This window comes from Accipiter gentilis, chromosome 4, assembly GCF_929443795.1.
Source record: "Accipiter gentilis chromosome 4, bAccGen1.1, whole genome shotgun sequence".
Lineage (NCBI taxonomy): Eukaryota > Metazoa > Chordata > Aves > Accipitriformes > Accipitridae > Astur > Astur gentilis.
Window position 1 is genome coordinate 7639316 of NC_064883.1, and position 17923 is coordinate 7657238.

The window sequence follows — 17923 nt, forward strand, 5'->3', positions numbered from 1 at the left end:
CTTGAGATATTTTTGTCCCAATAAAATGGATATTTTTAAGTGAGACTCTTGATATTTGAACTAATACATTTAGCTTCTAATAAGAAAATAATGCATTCACCTTAACTCATACAGAGAGTTCCTTTTTAGTGGCAAGGTTTTAAATATATGGGGAGGAATGGTGGCATCTTTAGACACATGTGGGAGAAGATACATGTCAAGGGGGGAAGGTGGGTAGTAGGGTTTTTTTTCCCCCCACAGTGTTTTTTGCATGTGTATGAATTTATAAGCTCCAAAAATTTAACATGTCTGCGTTGTTGTATGTAAACTACTCTCAGGTTCTGTGTTCACAAAGAATCATTCCTCATGTACAACATACTGTTGTGAAGCCTGTTTTCATGTTGCTTTCTTTTGCTAATTAAAAAGGTCTGAAATCTCATCTTTTACTCCAAAGAGGCTTGAGTGAATGTATAAAAGCAGTGTAAGGGGCCAATTTTAGGCTTCACGTATGAGCACCAGCTCTACGGAATTTAAAACACATGCCTGGGATCAGAATGTGACTCAGAGTCAATTCTGACTGATGGGTTTTCCAGGACCAATGAGCCTCTTACCTGAAGTTGCTTATTTGACTTCAGTTCCCAATGAGTAACTTGTGGGGCAGTTGGAAGCCACCTTGCAGGAGAGCAGCGGGACTGACAGCCCTGTTTCAGAGCTGTAATGAATAGGGCACAGCAGCAGTTCCTCTGAAAAAGTGCAGTGTGCATAACGTGGCCTTTATTCTATGTTTAGTGCTTGAAATGAATTACTATATACTTTAAAGTTTTAACACAGCATGGAAAGGCTGCATTGTACGTTTCAAGTTTCAGTGCTGTTGAAATACAGTAGAAATGGCCTCTGTAGACAGGTTTCACTATAGAACTTAAATTATGCATGTGTATATCCAAATTCCTTATTTTGAAATATTGAATGTATGAATATTTAATTTGTATCTTGCTTTAGTATCTTCATATGCTTGCCTTAAAGGAAGCTGTTTCCTTTGATTTATATACATGGATAAAAATGTGTGTACAGTATGTATCAATGGTTTTTCTCTCTACGGTGTTAGATGAACAGCTTTAGATAATGACAGCTACTGATTTTTATTCTGCAGCTTGCTACCATTGTATAAAACGTAAATTTGTCGTATTTGTTCTATTAATCTTACTTGAATTTCAAATTCATTTGCTTTCCAGAAATATTTTCTTAATTACATACATTAAGAAAAGTCAAGTATGTTTCAGATCTTAACAATGCAGTATTTTTGGTCTGTGCACAGTAACAAAGCTCTGAATATTATTATTTGGGGCAGAGTTCCAATCTGGAATTTACATTTCTCCTTATTTGAATGTTTTCACTGAAGCTGAGAACTCCAGGGGAGTTCCTCAACATATACTAGTTTATGCGACATGCTCTATGAAATTTGGTACAGTCACTCTTATTTCCTTGTGTAAAAGAGGTCTTATTGTTGAATAAGAGCTATTATAAGCAGTTACAAAGGTAAGTGCTGTCAATGCATTCTGCCACCAGTTTCTCAGAGTATGAAACACTTCCTGAAAGACGTGCTACTACTGTTATAGGGTAATATAACGCAGCTTATGTGTTGGCACTGAAAGTAGCTACTTCATAATGATGACAAGTGAAAGTACAGCCAAAGGTCACATTAAACAAGAGATTTCTTTCACACCTCATCCATTTTGGGATGTGCTATGAAAATAGCTTTGTTCCCTACACTTCAGTGTTTTTAAAAGGAAGTTATCTTGAAATAATATTTTATGCCTTGTATATTACTTCATTCACATTTTAAGAGATGGACTGTGGAATTCTAGCATGCTAACTTTGATGCTACAAAAGTGTTTGAAATTAGCCTAAATTTTGGGTGCAGTTAGACAACATAAGTAGTATTTTATCTTGCTACATTTTTTTTTGGTTTGCAAATTTGCTTAAAGGCATAGCTTTAGGTTCTGGAAAAAGAACTATCAACGTGCAAAGTGGTATTTATATTGATGTTGCATAACTGACTATGTTTTTATTCTTTTTTGTATCTTTTAAGAAGAAAGATACAGGGTTTTTTCTGAAAATTGCAGTCCGTTGTTCAGAAATAGAAAAAGAGCGAACCTATACTTGTTGACAGACTGTTTCTTAGCTCTGTTTTAGAGAGATCCTGCCACTAATGTGAAAGGATAATTTACGCTGTATGCTCAATCAGTTCTGCATCTTACACTGAAATGGCCAACCAGGATGCTAAAATAAGGTGTCATTTTAAAAACGTGAATAGTCACACATTAGATAATGAAAATGAAGCTGGCTTGTTTCACAGGGGATACTGAACAGTTAGGAGGTGGTGGTTGGGAAGCCTAAATCTGGTGTATTATTGGTAGGTGTATTTCTGTTCTAATCTAACTCCATAGAAATTGCAGAAGCCATATTAAGCTCTTCTTCAATTTATTCCATACAGATAAAAGAATTTACATCTCATGAGTCATATATTTCCTGTTGTATCTTTAATACAGCCATTTTTAGTATTTTTCTTGCCTCTCTCCTCTATTGGTATGCTTAGAGAGTCTGTGTGTAGGAGCTTGTTATTTCACCCATGAGGCAAGGAGGAGTTCAAATCAATAGCAGTGTGTTGTTGACACTAAATGATGTTTCTTCTTGCCACAATAAGACTTGATTTTGTCATCCTAATGATGCTAGCTTGCTTCACAGAATAGGGATCAGCACTCTCTCAAAGCAAACTTTACAAGTATTAAAAAAAGTCCTTTGAATGAAATACTAGAGAAATACTCCAGTATTTGTAACCAAACACATATGTTGGTTTTGTAAAATGAATAGTCAAGTTCTGTTTCACATTGTAGGGAAGCTGCTTTGCAATGCATTTTGGAAGTCTCTGTTAAAGGCTGTAGGATTGATCAGAGCTGACAGTGATGAAAGCATGGTGTTTTAAAAAGAAATGATGCAAACATTATTTAAAATATAAGTTCACGTAAAGCATGGATTGTAGTAACACCTTAACTAAAAAAAAAACCAAAAGAAAAAAACCTCAAGCTAGTAGAAATTCTGTATGTTTCACAGAAAAATCTTTGCAGCGCTGCCTAGAAAGAAGATGTCTACAAAGAGGAAAAAGGTATATCCAGCAAGGTATTACCACTCTAGGTCCGGGATTACACTCTATAGCATAGTCAAGTAGTAAGCAGTTGTTCTTGACTTGGACTAAGGATCCCACAGGGGGACAGAAGCTGGAGAAAGATGTAAATTTGAGAGGAAAGAGTTTAACAATGGGAAGCTATGGTATGATGATAGGAACGTATGGGCATAATGTTGGTAGCAACAGTGGGTTATTGAGAAGCACAGGGTCTTTTGTGTTGGACATCTGAAAGCAATAGCAGAGTTGAATCATCCTATTATATTATTAAAATATCAGCCTCCTTACAACAACATATTTGTACGTTCGTATACATACCTTTCACTGTATGAGAGATGTTACTTTTTTATGTGAAAGAACATTAGAAGATATTATAGCTGCATGGTTAAATATTCACATAGTAAATTGTGAATTTTAACTTGAATATTGAACCCCAACAGCCTGTTCTATGAAAACCTTTTAACAGTAAGCAGCTTTATTACTAGCTATACACACGCAGCTTTTCTGTTCTATTTGCACTATTTTAATTAGTTTATATTTTTAAGCAAAGCATGGGTTCTCAGATGTTCATGGTGTAAACTGCAATCTAATATTTTTTAGTTTTACAGTATCTCCCCTTCTTATTTCTTCTATATGGTTTTCATAAAGTCACCTGACGTAAACTGTCCACATACCATGATGACCTCTCCTGGAGAGGAAGTGCCTCCTATTTTGCAAGCAGTGAAAAAAGATCCTCATGAGAATTACAGTAACTAGTTACATTTCAGTAATGGTCGTGAGTATTATATACACTTTAAGCGATATTTTATGTTTGGGTTTTTTTAATCCGTGTTAACTACAGAAAATGAGTAGCGCCTAAAAGAAGATGACTAGCAACCTCATAAATGTAGCTCATTGAGTTTATCTACCTCAAATCCAGAAAGTTTTTGATGATTCTCCTTCTCTGTTTTAATGACTTAGGTCAAGTCTACATCAGGAGCACTATGCCAGTTTATTTATACTAGGAATACCCATCTACCTCAGATGCAACTTAATAGCAAAGTGGTAGTCACAATAGCTTAGTCTTGTTCATGCATACTTCTTCATGCCTACCAGAAAGAGCCTCTAGCATCTTGTCAGCGATACAGTGAAGATGCAGGAAGTTCAGTGAAGAAGGCTGTGCCTAGTGTGGTGACTTGTCTCTACTGAAACATGTTTTTCCTTTCAGCTGAAATTCTGATCTTGTAAACATTTGAGCGTAACTTACGACAAGCTGATAGTGGCACTGAAGCTGATGAATATATTCTCTTACAGCATTATATATAGTAAACACTAATTTTAGACTATTTTCTTTATCCCAGTCTCTTGCATTTGACATATGGTTATAGCTGGATTTAATATTCCTTACTCTGTTGTGAGGATCAACAGACATTAAAAACATCCTTTATAGTGTTTGCGAAAACAGCAAAAATATGAAATGCAAAGAACTTTGTTATTTTCCCTTTTTTACTTTCTCCTGTGTGTATGTGTATGTTTGTATATCTGTCATGTTTCAGTTGACCAGAGTTTTCAAAGACCTTAAGCATCTGGGATTGTCCCATTTTATCACATTTATGTCAATTCTAACATTTGATAAAAAAAGTTGGGAGGTTTTAGATTAATACTGCAAAACTTAACTTTAGTACAGTAAGCTTTAACATGAAATACATACGATTTGTGGATTCAGGTAAAAAAGAAGTAGTTCCTTTGGGATAGATATAGTTGGGTCTGTATGAGTAATCTAGACACTTGATGTATAAGTTTTCTTTGGAATTTCTTCTAATCTGGAGCCAACAAATGAAATTGGTGCAATTATTTGACTAGATAAATTGACTTTTTTTTCTGTTTCTATACAGAACGGGTTTTGTTTCTGTTCTATGCAACTCCTCTCCACGGTATTTCTAAGCTATCTCTTCTTTAATTGGTTCAAAAGATAATTTTCTTAACACTTTCATTCACTTTCATTTTATTCATATAAAGAGTTCTATTTGCCCTGCTCTGCCTACTTGTTCTTAATAAATGCCTGCACTACCTGGGAGTGAACATAAAAATAGCTGGGGAGTGAGAAGTATATATAACCTGAAAAAAAAATCTTTTGTTTCTCTTTAATCACCTAAAATCTACACTACTACTCTTAAGACTCTTTCTTAGAGAGAGACTTTATTGTATGCATGTGCGTGGAATACATCTTAGAACAATGAGTAAAACTATGAGCACATCTGAAGGCATATTCTGCATTTTCAGTGAAACATATTTTGAATAAGTAGCTGATCTATTGAGTAGAGTTGTCCATTGATTCTAAAGATATTTTTTTCTGTGCTCAGACAAATCAAGATGGTAATCATTTATAATTTCTTGCCTTCATGAAAAGGAGTGATGAATAATATGATTGGAAGGAATGCATGAGTCATGAAATGGGGAGCTGGGCAATCATGGAAAAATTCACTTTAAAAACTCTCTTCTGCTTACCAGGGTCCATAATGTGAGTTCAGTTTTCTGTAACATAATCCAGAAATTACGATGGTAGAGGTTTTAATGAAATCCTTGGATGGATGAACAACAACTCTCTTAAGTCAATTTGAACATTGGTTAGTGGGTTATAAAAAGGAGTTCTTTAACTTCCAGCTAAAGGTGATCGTGGATACAATGATCAGAGGACATTCTCTCTTCTGACCCCGATATGAATGTGAAAATAAAATGTCTTAAAATATACCACAGTTAATATGGAATGAATGTGTAGACCCTCTGGTCCTGAAACTATCTGCACTACTATATAACAGCTTTTAAAAGCTGTTAAAATATTGATAACTTGGTAGACTACTTCAGAAACTCTTAATTCTATTTCAGATGTAGATCTACATAGCCAGTCAACATTTGTACTCTTTTTCTTGTGTGTACAACTACACATAAAAGAGAATAAACCCAAGTATTGTTACTAAATAAAGGGTTTAATTTGTCATAGTTTCACCCACAACCCCCCCCCCCCCCCCCCCCCCCATCGGTTTTCAGCTTTTCTCGCATACTAAAATCATCAAGGATGTATTAAAACATGGCTCAGTAGAATCAAGCACCAACTCCGTGTCCCAGGCAAGACTCACATAACCAGCTGTTCTCCCTGCAGTGACCTGGGCTAGGCAGCCTAGCATCTGCCTCTGTTTTCTTTTCAGTGACCCAAGCCAGATTACTTCAAAGCCTATTGCTGATATTTTCCCTGCAGTCACTCATGCTAATTTCTTTTACATGCTACAGCTGTTTTTGAAAGATCGCTTCCCCCTTTCTTTTCTGACTTACTCTTTCTGTAAATTTAAAGTAGTGATTTTTAAAATTACTGAGTAATGTTTGCCATAGGACTGTTCTGGTTGTCTTGCTTTAAGGCATATGTCAGCACTACAGAAAAAGGGCAAATTAGATTCACTTTCCAAAGGAAAGCCCAGTCTTGCCTGCGGTTCTTATGGACAAAGAATCCTGATCTTGAACTGAGTTAATTGCATTCATTTGATTTGTTGAGAATCAAGGTGAAGCTGTTCTGTTGGTGGTGGCTTGGGACAGGACAGAGTTCAGAAACATTCAGAAACAAAAAGGAAGCTATTTTGCTCTGGGAACTAACAGTATGAAAAAACTACGTGGCAAAATGCTCTAAATGAGAATAAAAAGCTATTAATGATATAAACCTATTAATTATAGGATTAAGCTGACCTTGGGAAGGCAATATTGCTAAATAGTTAAATGCAAAACAGTAAAGTGTAAGTTTGCCATTTGGGGGGAGATGCAGCTCAACTTTCACAATCATTAGTAATGGAAATTATGGAGAATCTTTTAGAAAGGCTATTTTTTTTTTTTTTTTTTGTTTAGGTAGAAACAAAAGTCTTTTTTTTTCTTTTTTTTCTGTAAGACATTCAAATATTAAAGTGAGGCAGAGGTTCTTGATTCTTTGCACAGTTTATAGTGACTATATTATAGGAGAGATTATGCACCTTGCTTTCAATTTGCAGTCTTAAAAATTCCTTTGGCAACTCCAAAAGAGTTTATGTGAGCAAGTGATTAAAACAAAAATACTCTGGCTACTACTGAGCGACTAGAATTTGCCCTAGCTGAAAATGCAAATGATATGCATAATATGAACATTTTACCCTTTCTAGATCAACAGGAAGTGCTTTTTCAGTCATCTTTGTTCTAGGACAACTAGTCTAATTATTATTTGAATAAATACTGCTCTACAATATAAATTGAAGCATTGTAAGGATGATCAATTGGGAGAATCACTTCAGAAATTGAAGAAGGTAGCCTTGCTAAGCCCCCTTCCCTAGCCTAGTGTTCTCACCACTTTTATGCAGGCTGCTGCTTGTGCATTCTTTTGCTATGTTAGTTTTAGTCTTTATTGATTTTGTAATCTGACTACATTAATGCTGGTGCTAGTTCAAGGAGGGGGTGAGAAAAAGACAGTTGAAGAGGTTAGGAGGCAGTCATGAAGCAGTACTCTGAGCCAGTGCCTAGGTATGGTGTTAAAAGATACTGCTGTCAGGTACATAAAGCGCATGGGGTAATAATCGTTTACTCTCTCTGAAGTTTATCTCGCTGTATTTTGCAACAGCAGGAGTGCAAATTATGACATGTTTGGTTACTTTTAACTCTGATTTACTCATTTTGACTTTTGTTGATCTTCTTCAGGAAGTACAACTTCATTTTAAAAACTCTTAAGACACCAGAAAAATTAATGCAGAAAAAAACCTGTATTGTCTGAAAGAAATCAGCCCTTTGGCTCAATGTGGTAGGGCTTTTCTTAAGTACCCTCTGATGCATTGTTTCTTCAGTGTTCCAAAGTTGTCTAAGGTAAAAATTTATGCGTCATTTATAAGGCTTAGTTGACATCCTGTGTCAAATTTTATCTTGTAATTTTTCTCATATATGCCTCCATTAGTTCATCTGTCTTGTACGTCTTTGGTTCTCCACATTTGCCAAAATTTTTTTCTGCAGAAGATTTCTCTCCAGTTCTTGTACTCTTCTGGTACAAATATGAATGAATGTCCAAATCCTCTGTGTTCAAAACTCGTGCTCTAGTTAAATTTAAGATACATGTCAATGCGTGTGTATATATTTTGATTTTAAAGAAATATTTTTGTGTGGTTATTTCATGAAGATCATGCTATCAAGTACATTGTTTTGTTCACATACTTTCAGAGTCTTAAGAAAAGAATCAACAGGAAAATAATGCATGTGACAAAATACTTGAAGAAATTAAGTTAATATAGTGATTTTGGAGGACCTGCATTAACAAGCTATTTAAGGTCCTATTGCTGATTTCTATATAATTAACACTAATGATCTATAAACATCTGTTGAATACAAATAACTTGAGCAAAAACATTTATGGTTTCCCATAAATCAAATTACAGAATCTCAGAGTAGCTGACATCAGAAGGCACCTTTCGAGATCATCTAGTCCAACTCCTCAGCTCAAAGCAGGGTCAGCTAGAACAGGTTCTTCAGGACATTGGTCGGGTTTTGAATATCTGCAAAGGTAGAGACTCCACAACTGCTCTGGACAACCTGTTCCAGTCTTTGATTATCCTCACGGTAAAAGAAGTTTTTATTATTTTTAAATGGGATTTCTTGTATCCATTGACGTTTATCTGTTCACTGGATACCAGTGAGAAGAGTCAGGCTCCATCTTCTGTACTCACTTCCATCAGAAATGTCTAGAAATAGATAAAATCCCCTGAGCCTTCTCTTCTCAAGGCTAAACAATCCCAGCTCTCTCAGCATCTGCTCATATTTCGTATGCTTCAAACCCTTAATCATCTTTCAGGCCCTCTGCTGGACATGCTTGAATAAGACTGTGTCTCTCTTGTACTGGGGAGCCCAGGACTGCATACAGTACCGCAGAAGCGTTATCACCAGTGCTGTTTAAAGGGAAATAATCACATCCCTCGACTTGCTGGTAATACTCTTCCTAATGGTCTTGGCCTTTTTTGCTGTGAGGACACATTGCTGGCTCATGTTCAACTTGGTGTCCGCTTGGATGCCCAGGTCCTTTTCTTCAAAGCTGTGTTCCAGGTGCTTGACTCCCAGCCTGTAGTGTGGCACAGGGGGTGATTCTTTTTGGTGATTGATGTGAGGTTGATGAGCCTGTAGTTCTGTGGATCCTCCTTCTTGCTCTCCTTCAAGAGGGGAGTGGCATTTGGTTTGCTCAAGTCCCTAGGACCCTGCCATGATCTCCATGCCTTTTTCAAGATTGCTGTGAATGACCTTGCAATGAGATTAGCTATCTCCCTCAGCACTTGTGAGTCTGTCCCTTCAAGCCTATGGACTTGTGTACATCCAGCTTGTTTAAATATTCCCAAGCTTGATCCTGCTCCACCTGGATCAGTCTACTGTGCCCTGGACTTTCACGCTGGTTTCATGGACCTGGGATTGCCGAAGGCTTGTCTCACCAGTAAAGACAGAGGCAAAGAAAGCATCGAGGGTCTTGGCTTCCTATTTGTCTTTTGTCACCAAGTTCCCATTCAGCAGTAGGCCCACACGTTCCCTAGTCTTGCTTTCGCTGCTGATGTACCTGATGCCCTTCAAATCCCTTGCCACATTCAACTCCAGCTGGGCTTTGGCTTTCCTAACCCCATCCCTGCTTATTTGGATGATGTCTCTATATTTCTCTCAGGTTACCTGTTCTTGCTTCCATCTCCTGTACGCTTTCTTTTTGTGTTGAGTTCTGCCAGCTGCTCCTTGTTCATCCATTCAGGTCTTCTACCATGTTTGTTTGTTTTCTTGCTTTTTGGGATGAACCATTCTTAAGCTTGGAGAAGGGCATCCTTGACAATCAACCAGCTTTCCTGGACCCTTCTCTCCACAGCCATCTGCCATGGAATTCTTCTGAGCCAATCCCTGAATAGGTCAGAGTCTCCTCTACTGAAGTCCGGGGTTATGATCCCACTTTTTGCTTTTTTCCCTCCTCTCAGGATGCTGAATTCCACCATCTCATAGTGGCTGGAGCTAATGTTTCTTTCAGCTTTTAATAACCCTGATGAGTTCTTGTTTGTAAGTATGAGGTCCAGCAGAAAGCCTCCATCTCAACTTTGTATCATGAAGTTGTCAATGCACTCCAGAAAACCTGGGTTGCTTGTTCCATGCTGTGTTGTTCCTCAAGCAGGTGCTGGTATGGTTAAAGTCCACCTTGAGGGCCAGGGCCTGCAAATGTGAGGGGAATCATACGGAGTGTTACCCAAGTGATTGTTCAACTCATAGATTAAGTTGTTAAAGGTAAAAAGAAATAGTTCTTTTTCAAAAGGGAGAAGGTGTAGAATATACAGAATAGGTTAGAAAAAAATTTTACTTTCTTGTCTGATATTAGGAATTGATCATTGGCCTGATATGATAGAAGGGATTTGGGGTAGAGATCTTATTTTTACCCAGGTATTGTATATGAAGCAAGAGATTAGTGAATATTTTGCTAAAAAGCTTAGAAAATTGCAACTAAATATTTTTAATTTCCTGATGCATTATTAACAATGCTTCTGTGAAAACATGATAATCCTCACTATTTCTTTTTGACAACCAATTCCACAAAAATTTCTACTAACAGATGATTAAATATGTGGAAGGCTGGAGGAGGAAGGGGTTGAATGGAAGAATTGCCAAAAGTTCTATGATGCTAGGTTCAATATTTGTCACTGAGTATTTTCTGATATTCAGTCTTTTTCAGTCTTTCATCTTAAATTATATTTTTTAAATAAATAGTTGTTAGAACTACAACTGAAGTTTAGTGATTTATCTGTTGGAGCATGCCAGAGACCTTGTGTTTGAAGGTATTTGAGCTTCGGAAGTTACAATGTTCTAGCTTTCTTACATTGTTCTCAAGTAGATAGTGTGCCCATAATCTTAATAATTTAAGAACAGCAAAGACACAGCTGAAATTCATTCCGTTCATTCAGTACAAGAGACGTTACTTGTTCCATATGGTTGTGTCTACCAACCTGTTAGCTAAAACGTGATTAGAAGTTGAGTTGCTTTCTCTCATGCTGCCTTTGTTATGCTGATTACAAGAGTGTGTTACTCGGTAACTCTGGGCATTTCTTTACACAGAGTATGATTTTTCACTGCACACTTATTATGCCTTTTATTTGTTGCATGAAATAGCAAAATGAAGTGGTTTGCATAACACTTTTTTGTGCAGAATACTGAAAAGATCATAGCATGTGCTGGTGTTGGTATATACTCAAAATGGCTATTTCAGGGATGGGCTATACATCCCCCAAGATAAGGGCAACATGAATGAGGCATGCTTCTACTACTAAATAATAAACCTCCTTTACTCCCTTATGTAATGTCACTTCCTATCTTATCTCGATTTATTTAATCCATTTCAGTCTTTGAGGATGATCCTTATATGTAGAAAGAAAAGAAGACTTTACAACAGAATAGACCTGAATGTCTGCATTCGTGTTTGAGCTGTGATAATGAAATATTTTTTTTTCTTCAAAATCAGACCTTTACATGTTGGCTGGCTTGACTGGGCTGACTAGCTGAGTGGCTTGCATGTTAAAACTTAAAATAAAATCAATCAATCAAAAGCTTCCTTCAAGAGGAAGGGGAAAATGGGCTATTTTTACAATTTTTTTTCAAATATTCCTAAGTTGGATAAGGTTGACTTTTATTGATGAAGTCTGAGTGAGCTGCTCTGTTTTGGGGTTTGGTTTTTGGTTTTTTTTGTTGTTGTTGTTGTTTTGCTTTTATCCAGAGTCTTCAGGTGGTTTGAAGCCTTTATGATGATTAATTCAGGTGACTCAGAGGTCAATTCAGCATCTAGTGACAGTTCAGACTTTGGTTTGTAACCCTGAATTAGGTCAAGAAGTTATCTGCTTCTTAATACCTTGCATGGATTTTTACAGACATTGTTTTATAGTGGGTAGTTTTGCTTAAAATGATTTGCAAGCAGTGGTTTGGGAAGGAAAAGAACTTACGAGCATTTTGCTAAATAAAAGTCTCTCTCATTTGTTGTAGTCTGTTGAAAATTTCTTGTTTAAGGTTCCTGTTCAGAAATGTACCTAGCAGGTTTCTTAACTTTGGCTTACCTTGCATACCTTGTAGTTAGCTCTAGTTGCTATTTTTTGTTGTTGGTGGACAAAAAAAAGGTCTTTCGTAGCTCAGGGTAAAACGCAGCTCTGGAGAATCTTGGAGGTTGAACCTATGCTTTCTGCCAAAATGGTAATAATGGATGCACTGTTGATTTGTATACCTCTGAAGCGTCATCAGGAGATGACAAGTTTGGTTCCTAATTCACTGCCACATGCGCTCAGTGGCCCTCCTCTGCCTCACTTCCTTTTCATAAAGTGGAGATGACAGATTTGCTGAATGGTAAATGCAGATAAAACAGAATTTTCCTTTCTTCTTCCTCATCTCAAGGTTTTGTTAGAATGTACAAATAGCTGTGATGAAAAAATGTGAGGAAAGGGAACTAGATTGATGGAGGTGAAAAATCGCACTGAGAGTGAGAAGATCTGTGAACTTATACCTTAGGTGAGGATGTTTTGTCAAAACTGACATTTGACAACATGGTTCTTCTGGGATACATACAATTATAAATTTACCCAGTACTCCCTTAGGGACATTTCTTATAAGCAGACATTATTGACCAAGATAGACCCAAAACTGTTAGGAACATGAAGAAATGCAGTTGGTTTCTTATACACTGAGAACTATGTATGAGAATTTCTGATACATTTCTTTGTATTCTTATAGAGGCAATGAAGATTTCAGTGAAACTTTCTAGTTGGGTAAATTAAGGCTGATTTACTGTCCTCGGGCTTGATACTTCTGACCCCCTTTTTTAATCTCAGTCACTTCTTTTATTTAACCTTTGAAGAGAGTACTCAAAGCATTACTAAATCATTTTTATGTGAGAGAGGTCATTTGGGAAGTTTCTGATTGTATCAATAGCTATAATTGCATTTTAATCAGAAAAAGATTAAGTGTTGAATGCTGTTTTCTTACCAAAATTGTTTCAACCTCTATATTAGCCCATTATTTTCTGTGAGACCAGCTGTCACTTTGGAATGCTTTTGCATAAGAGTACGAACAAACCCAAGAAGTGAAGTCTGGACACACAGTTTTTTGTGGTGGGTTTGGGGGGTTTTTTTGAACCTATAAGGAAACCTGTACAGCAATAAAACTTCATTGTATGCTTGCATTCAGGACTTGGTGTCCAAATCCATTTTTCTCCAAGTCAAAAAGTCCATGCACTTGTTCAAGAAAGATTCCATAATAAGTTAGCACCAAAAGTTAAATGACAAAACAGCTTCCTAGATCTCTTTATTTATAGGACCCATATCTGGGTCGTATGAGCAACAGGCAACATACTTTGTTATTTTTTAAAATTTGACCACAGTAAATACTTTCTTATGAATCTAAGGAACTGATTCTAGGGCAAATGACTTTTGGCTCAGTGATCTGATGCTGGGATCAAGTGTATTTTTATCTTTTGCAGGCTTCCCAAAGTATGTTCCCTCTGTCTCCTAAGACCTAAGTTCTTTGAAGGCTTTTTGGCCCAGCAGCAGAAGAAAGCATAGATATCAATGCTTGCTTGTAATTTAGTTTCTCTAAGTTTTGTTTTATTTACAATATTGCATTTTTTCAGATTTGGGAATGTTTTAGAACATCCTTTGTTATAGTGATAAAATACTCAGCCCTTATAACAGTGTCATTCTCTTGAACATTTTGGGAGATTGAGTTCAGCATGTGCTTGGCTGGTTGCAGCAGATGATAATCTGTGTTTTGAAATTGATGTTTGAGAAATACATAGGATAAGAAATTGCTTTCAAATTAATAATATGAAATTTCCTGTATTTGTGAAAATTTTTTGTATTGTTAGAAGTAGTGTGAAAACATATTTGTATGTCAGTTATTTTGGACGTGTAGGTCATACTGTACTTTTCTCTATATTGAGATTAATGATGAGAAAAAAGGTAAGGCATTTTTGTTATGGCCAATTTATTTCAGACTGTATTATTTGGTGAAAGCCCTATTGATTACCCTTCATAGCTTTACAGAGCTTTTCTGCTAAGCACTTAAAGTTTGAGTTGTCTCAGTCCCATAGGACTGAAAGAAAGCTGTTAGTACCATGAAATTCTTCTTCTGTATGTTTCCAACAGCTTGAAGCCTCTTCTTGGAATGCAAAATATTAGCACATTAATGTTATTAACCCCTTTAGTACAAAATGCTTTTGGAAGTAAAAATATTTTTATATCTTCAAAGTCTGGATTGTTTCTTCTCTATGAGTACAGTTTCTTAAAGCTGAAAAATGTGTTGCTGTGCAACAAACAGATGCTGCTCTAACAATGCAATACATTATGTACCAAAAATGATCTTGGTTTTAATCATAGATGCTGATTTAATGAGACAAGACTAGCTTACATCAAAAATGGATTTAGGGTGTGATTTTTGTTTTCTCTGTGTTTTCTCTACATAATTAATAGGAATATGGTACCTTATATATTCTGTTTTAAATTCGAAAGTGTACTTTGGTTTTATGCCATTTTATACTCCTAGTTTATAATTCTGCCTTGTATAATACTTTATTTCTTTTTTGTGATATGAACACAAGGGCATTAATAAATCTTGTATCTTTAATGTATTTCCTCAAAAAGTATTGCCTTTTTACAAAACCATTCTGTTCATGTTTAATCCTTCCATTTTGCTCACATCTCCTTTTTCATTTATTTTCTGAATGTTTCCTGTTCAGTGTTTTCATCCTGCATTTGCCATGTGGGACATGTAAGATGTTTGTCTGTAAGTAATGTTAGTTTATGGATCAGAAAAACAATGCTAATCGATATCTTCAGACACTATCAGTACTTTATATCTTGAGAACACGCCTGACCCCCTGGGAGCATTTCATTGTTGATATCTCTTCAGTTTAACTTTCATTTTATTCTGCAGATATTTTGTAACTCAGCATTGGTTGTTAGCTCTAATCCTTCTATCACCGATACAAATTTTGATTGACAATTTTACTTTTAGATAAAGTCAGATAATGCTATACTTGGGGGGGAAAAAGTCTTCATATTGTGTTTTTAATTCCACTGAACCCAGCAGAGTTAAATGTAGTTTGGATGCACAGGGAAGAATTAATGATTGGAAGATACAGAGTTGGTAAATTATTTATTCTGGCCCTGAGGAAGCTGAAAAGCTGAGTGAAAGACTAATAAATCATTTGTGGTAGTGCTGGTTGTCACTTCCAATTATTTTAGACGGTTTTGTGATAAACTGCAGCACCTGCTAGATATCCCTGCACCATCCCTTGATGCTTGCAGTGCAGCTTGTTCAGTCGATTATCAAAGGCAAATTTGTCTAAAGTTTCCTCAGGTTGGAAAAAGAATTACTTTTCTGAGTCACCCCTTCCCCCATTTTTTAAGCTGCTTTTTCATTGCATGCATGAAATAGATAAAATCGATGATATATGTAGAATTTTATTGACATAATGTAAGTTCAGGTATGGTAGATTGAACCACTGAGGAACAGGATGGGGGGTGACATGTCTCTGTGAGTGTAGCTGTACACTTGAAAGGCTGGCTTGCTTTCATCTTTCTGAATAGCAGCTGTTTCTAAGGTATGAAAACTAGTATTCATTCTCTGGTTTTGAGGATTGTGTTGGAGCTAGTGCTGAAGTTACAGAGGAGACCAACTTGAATGTCACTTCTTAAACTTTTCTACTGCTTTTATTCAGAAAGTCTTTGTTTAAAATTACAGTTAGATGTACAGAGGCCCTGTTGATCCTCAGCATGCAACACTTCAATAAATAGATTAAGGCAGAGAAAAGTAGTTGGAGGACTGGAGCGAAGATTTAGAAAGAGCAACAGAGTGATTTTCAAGGAGAGAGAGCAAAACGTTGGAAAGATTAAGGTTGCTAGTCGAGAAAGACTGAAAGTAAGATGAATGGTGAAGGAAGAAAGAACTGGGATGGGTTAGTGGAAGGCAGCTGTTTCTTTATGCCACCTCGCTGTGAATAGTGTTGTTAGGCATTGTCTCATTTAGCTTCAGTCTGACCACCATTTTCTCTGAGACAAAAGAACCAGGCTACCCTGAAAATATTTGTCTTTCTTAACTGAAAAAGTGGTAAAATGTAATGCCGTTCTATATGCATTACTTGCAAACTTCTAAATTGGTCATCTCAGAAAAGAAGGGAAAAAAGAGTTTTAGAAAGTTGAGCTCAAAGTTTACTTTGTGTGTTGTCTGAAGGATGGGGAGGAGGGAGCTCCTGGTTGTGCAAGCACTCACAAATTCTATTTCTGCTCATCTTGGTGAAAGGACTCCAAAAATTGAAAATTGCATTTATTTAAAAATTAGAGTGCATCAAGTAGTCAGCTTAAAGATGTTGAGATTCTCTTTCATGTCTCTGTTACTGGTGAAAGGATGCACCTTACACACGGTGCTGAAAGACTTGCTAGTAAATGTTGAATGCTATAACTTAACAGTTATACAGTAAGTTTTCATTATCTTTTCCATTACCTTCCTAACCTAATCCATCCAAATAACATTGAATTCTAAAAATTCTGGGTCAATACAATCTACACCTCGAGTCCTTGGAAGGTAAAAAGTTCTAGGGTTTTTTTGTATTTATTTCTGTTTTTCCATTAGTGGGTCCCAGCTTGGAATTTCAAGTGAAATCTTTGTCTTGGGAAGTGATAGTATTTTGACCCAGATAGCTAGTTCAAGACAAATCAGAGAAGTGACCATGCTGACTAAAATCAGAATTAAAAGGGCTTTGTTTTCTTGCTCTAAATCTTGTTCAGATAGACTTTTTTCATTGTGCTCTCCTGTAGGTCAGGAAAGAATCAGATGGAAATACCAAGCACAGTCACCTTGCTTCCCCAGATGACTTCAGTACAGAGAGATCTGCAGAATTTCAGCTCTAGATCTGTGAACTTAAAGAACGCTCCATGAATACATCTGTTCAAGTTCCAGAAAGTAGATATTAGGTGCCAGAAGAACATACTAAGCTCTGTCAAGGGGTTCTTGTTAAATTGGTGGGGCGGGGGGAGGGGGGGGCAGGATTTTTTGCTCAGTTTCCTGGAAATATTTTTCATTGTATTATTGTCCATTATTTGCAACCAGTGATGACAGTATAGAAAAGACAGGCTGTAGGAGCTAATCTGTATTATTATAACTGTATTACTATTAGAGAGTGTTTCTGTAAGCATGGTGTATCTGATGGTAACAGAAGTCAGTGGAATATTTTGTGCAGCTTGAACCAGCCATTTATTCATGATTTGAATATCTAGACTTACATGAATATAAATTGTCGGGTTTTTACTTTCTTACATTCCTGAAGAAAGGCGGTATCCATAGTAAATGTTGATTTTCAAGTAAATATACTTTTGCTGTAGTAGTTTTATATTTATTTATTACTAAACACAATTGGTACCTTTATGTGTTTTTTTAAAGCAATTACAGACCTTAACATGTACAAAATTAATAATTTTTATGGTTTTGCATGACAATGGAGAACGAATTAATTTATTTTTAGGACTTTTAAAATTCATTATTTATGTCCAGTTCATATTAAGTGTACAAAGATAGCAATATTTAATTTAAGGTAATATCATTTACAGGATAAGAATGCTGGATATATGTTAAAAGGAGAAGAAGAAAAATATGCATTTTGAAATGAAAATGGATTTCTTTTATGAGATATTGCTTATAATAAACTGAATTGTTAACTGTGCTGTAAAAAACCTGTGAATTTTATCTTCAGAC

The 17923-nt window shown here is 36.2% G+C and overlaps 1 protein-coding gene across 2 annotated transcripts in view; it reads left to right on the forward strand.

Moving 5' to 3' along the window:
• Positions 1–17923, forward strand: part of TBC1D5 (TBC1 domain family member 5) — a 332932-nt gene that overhangs the window by 27341 nt on the left and 287668 nt on the right. The gene's annotated exons all lie outside the window — the stretch shown is intronic.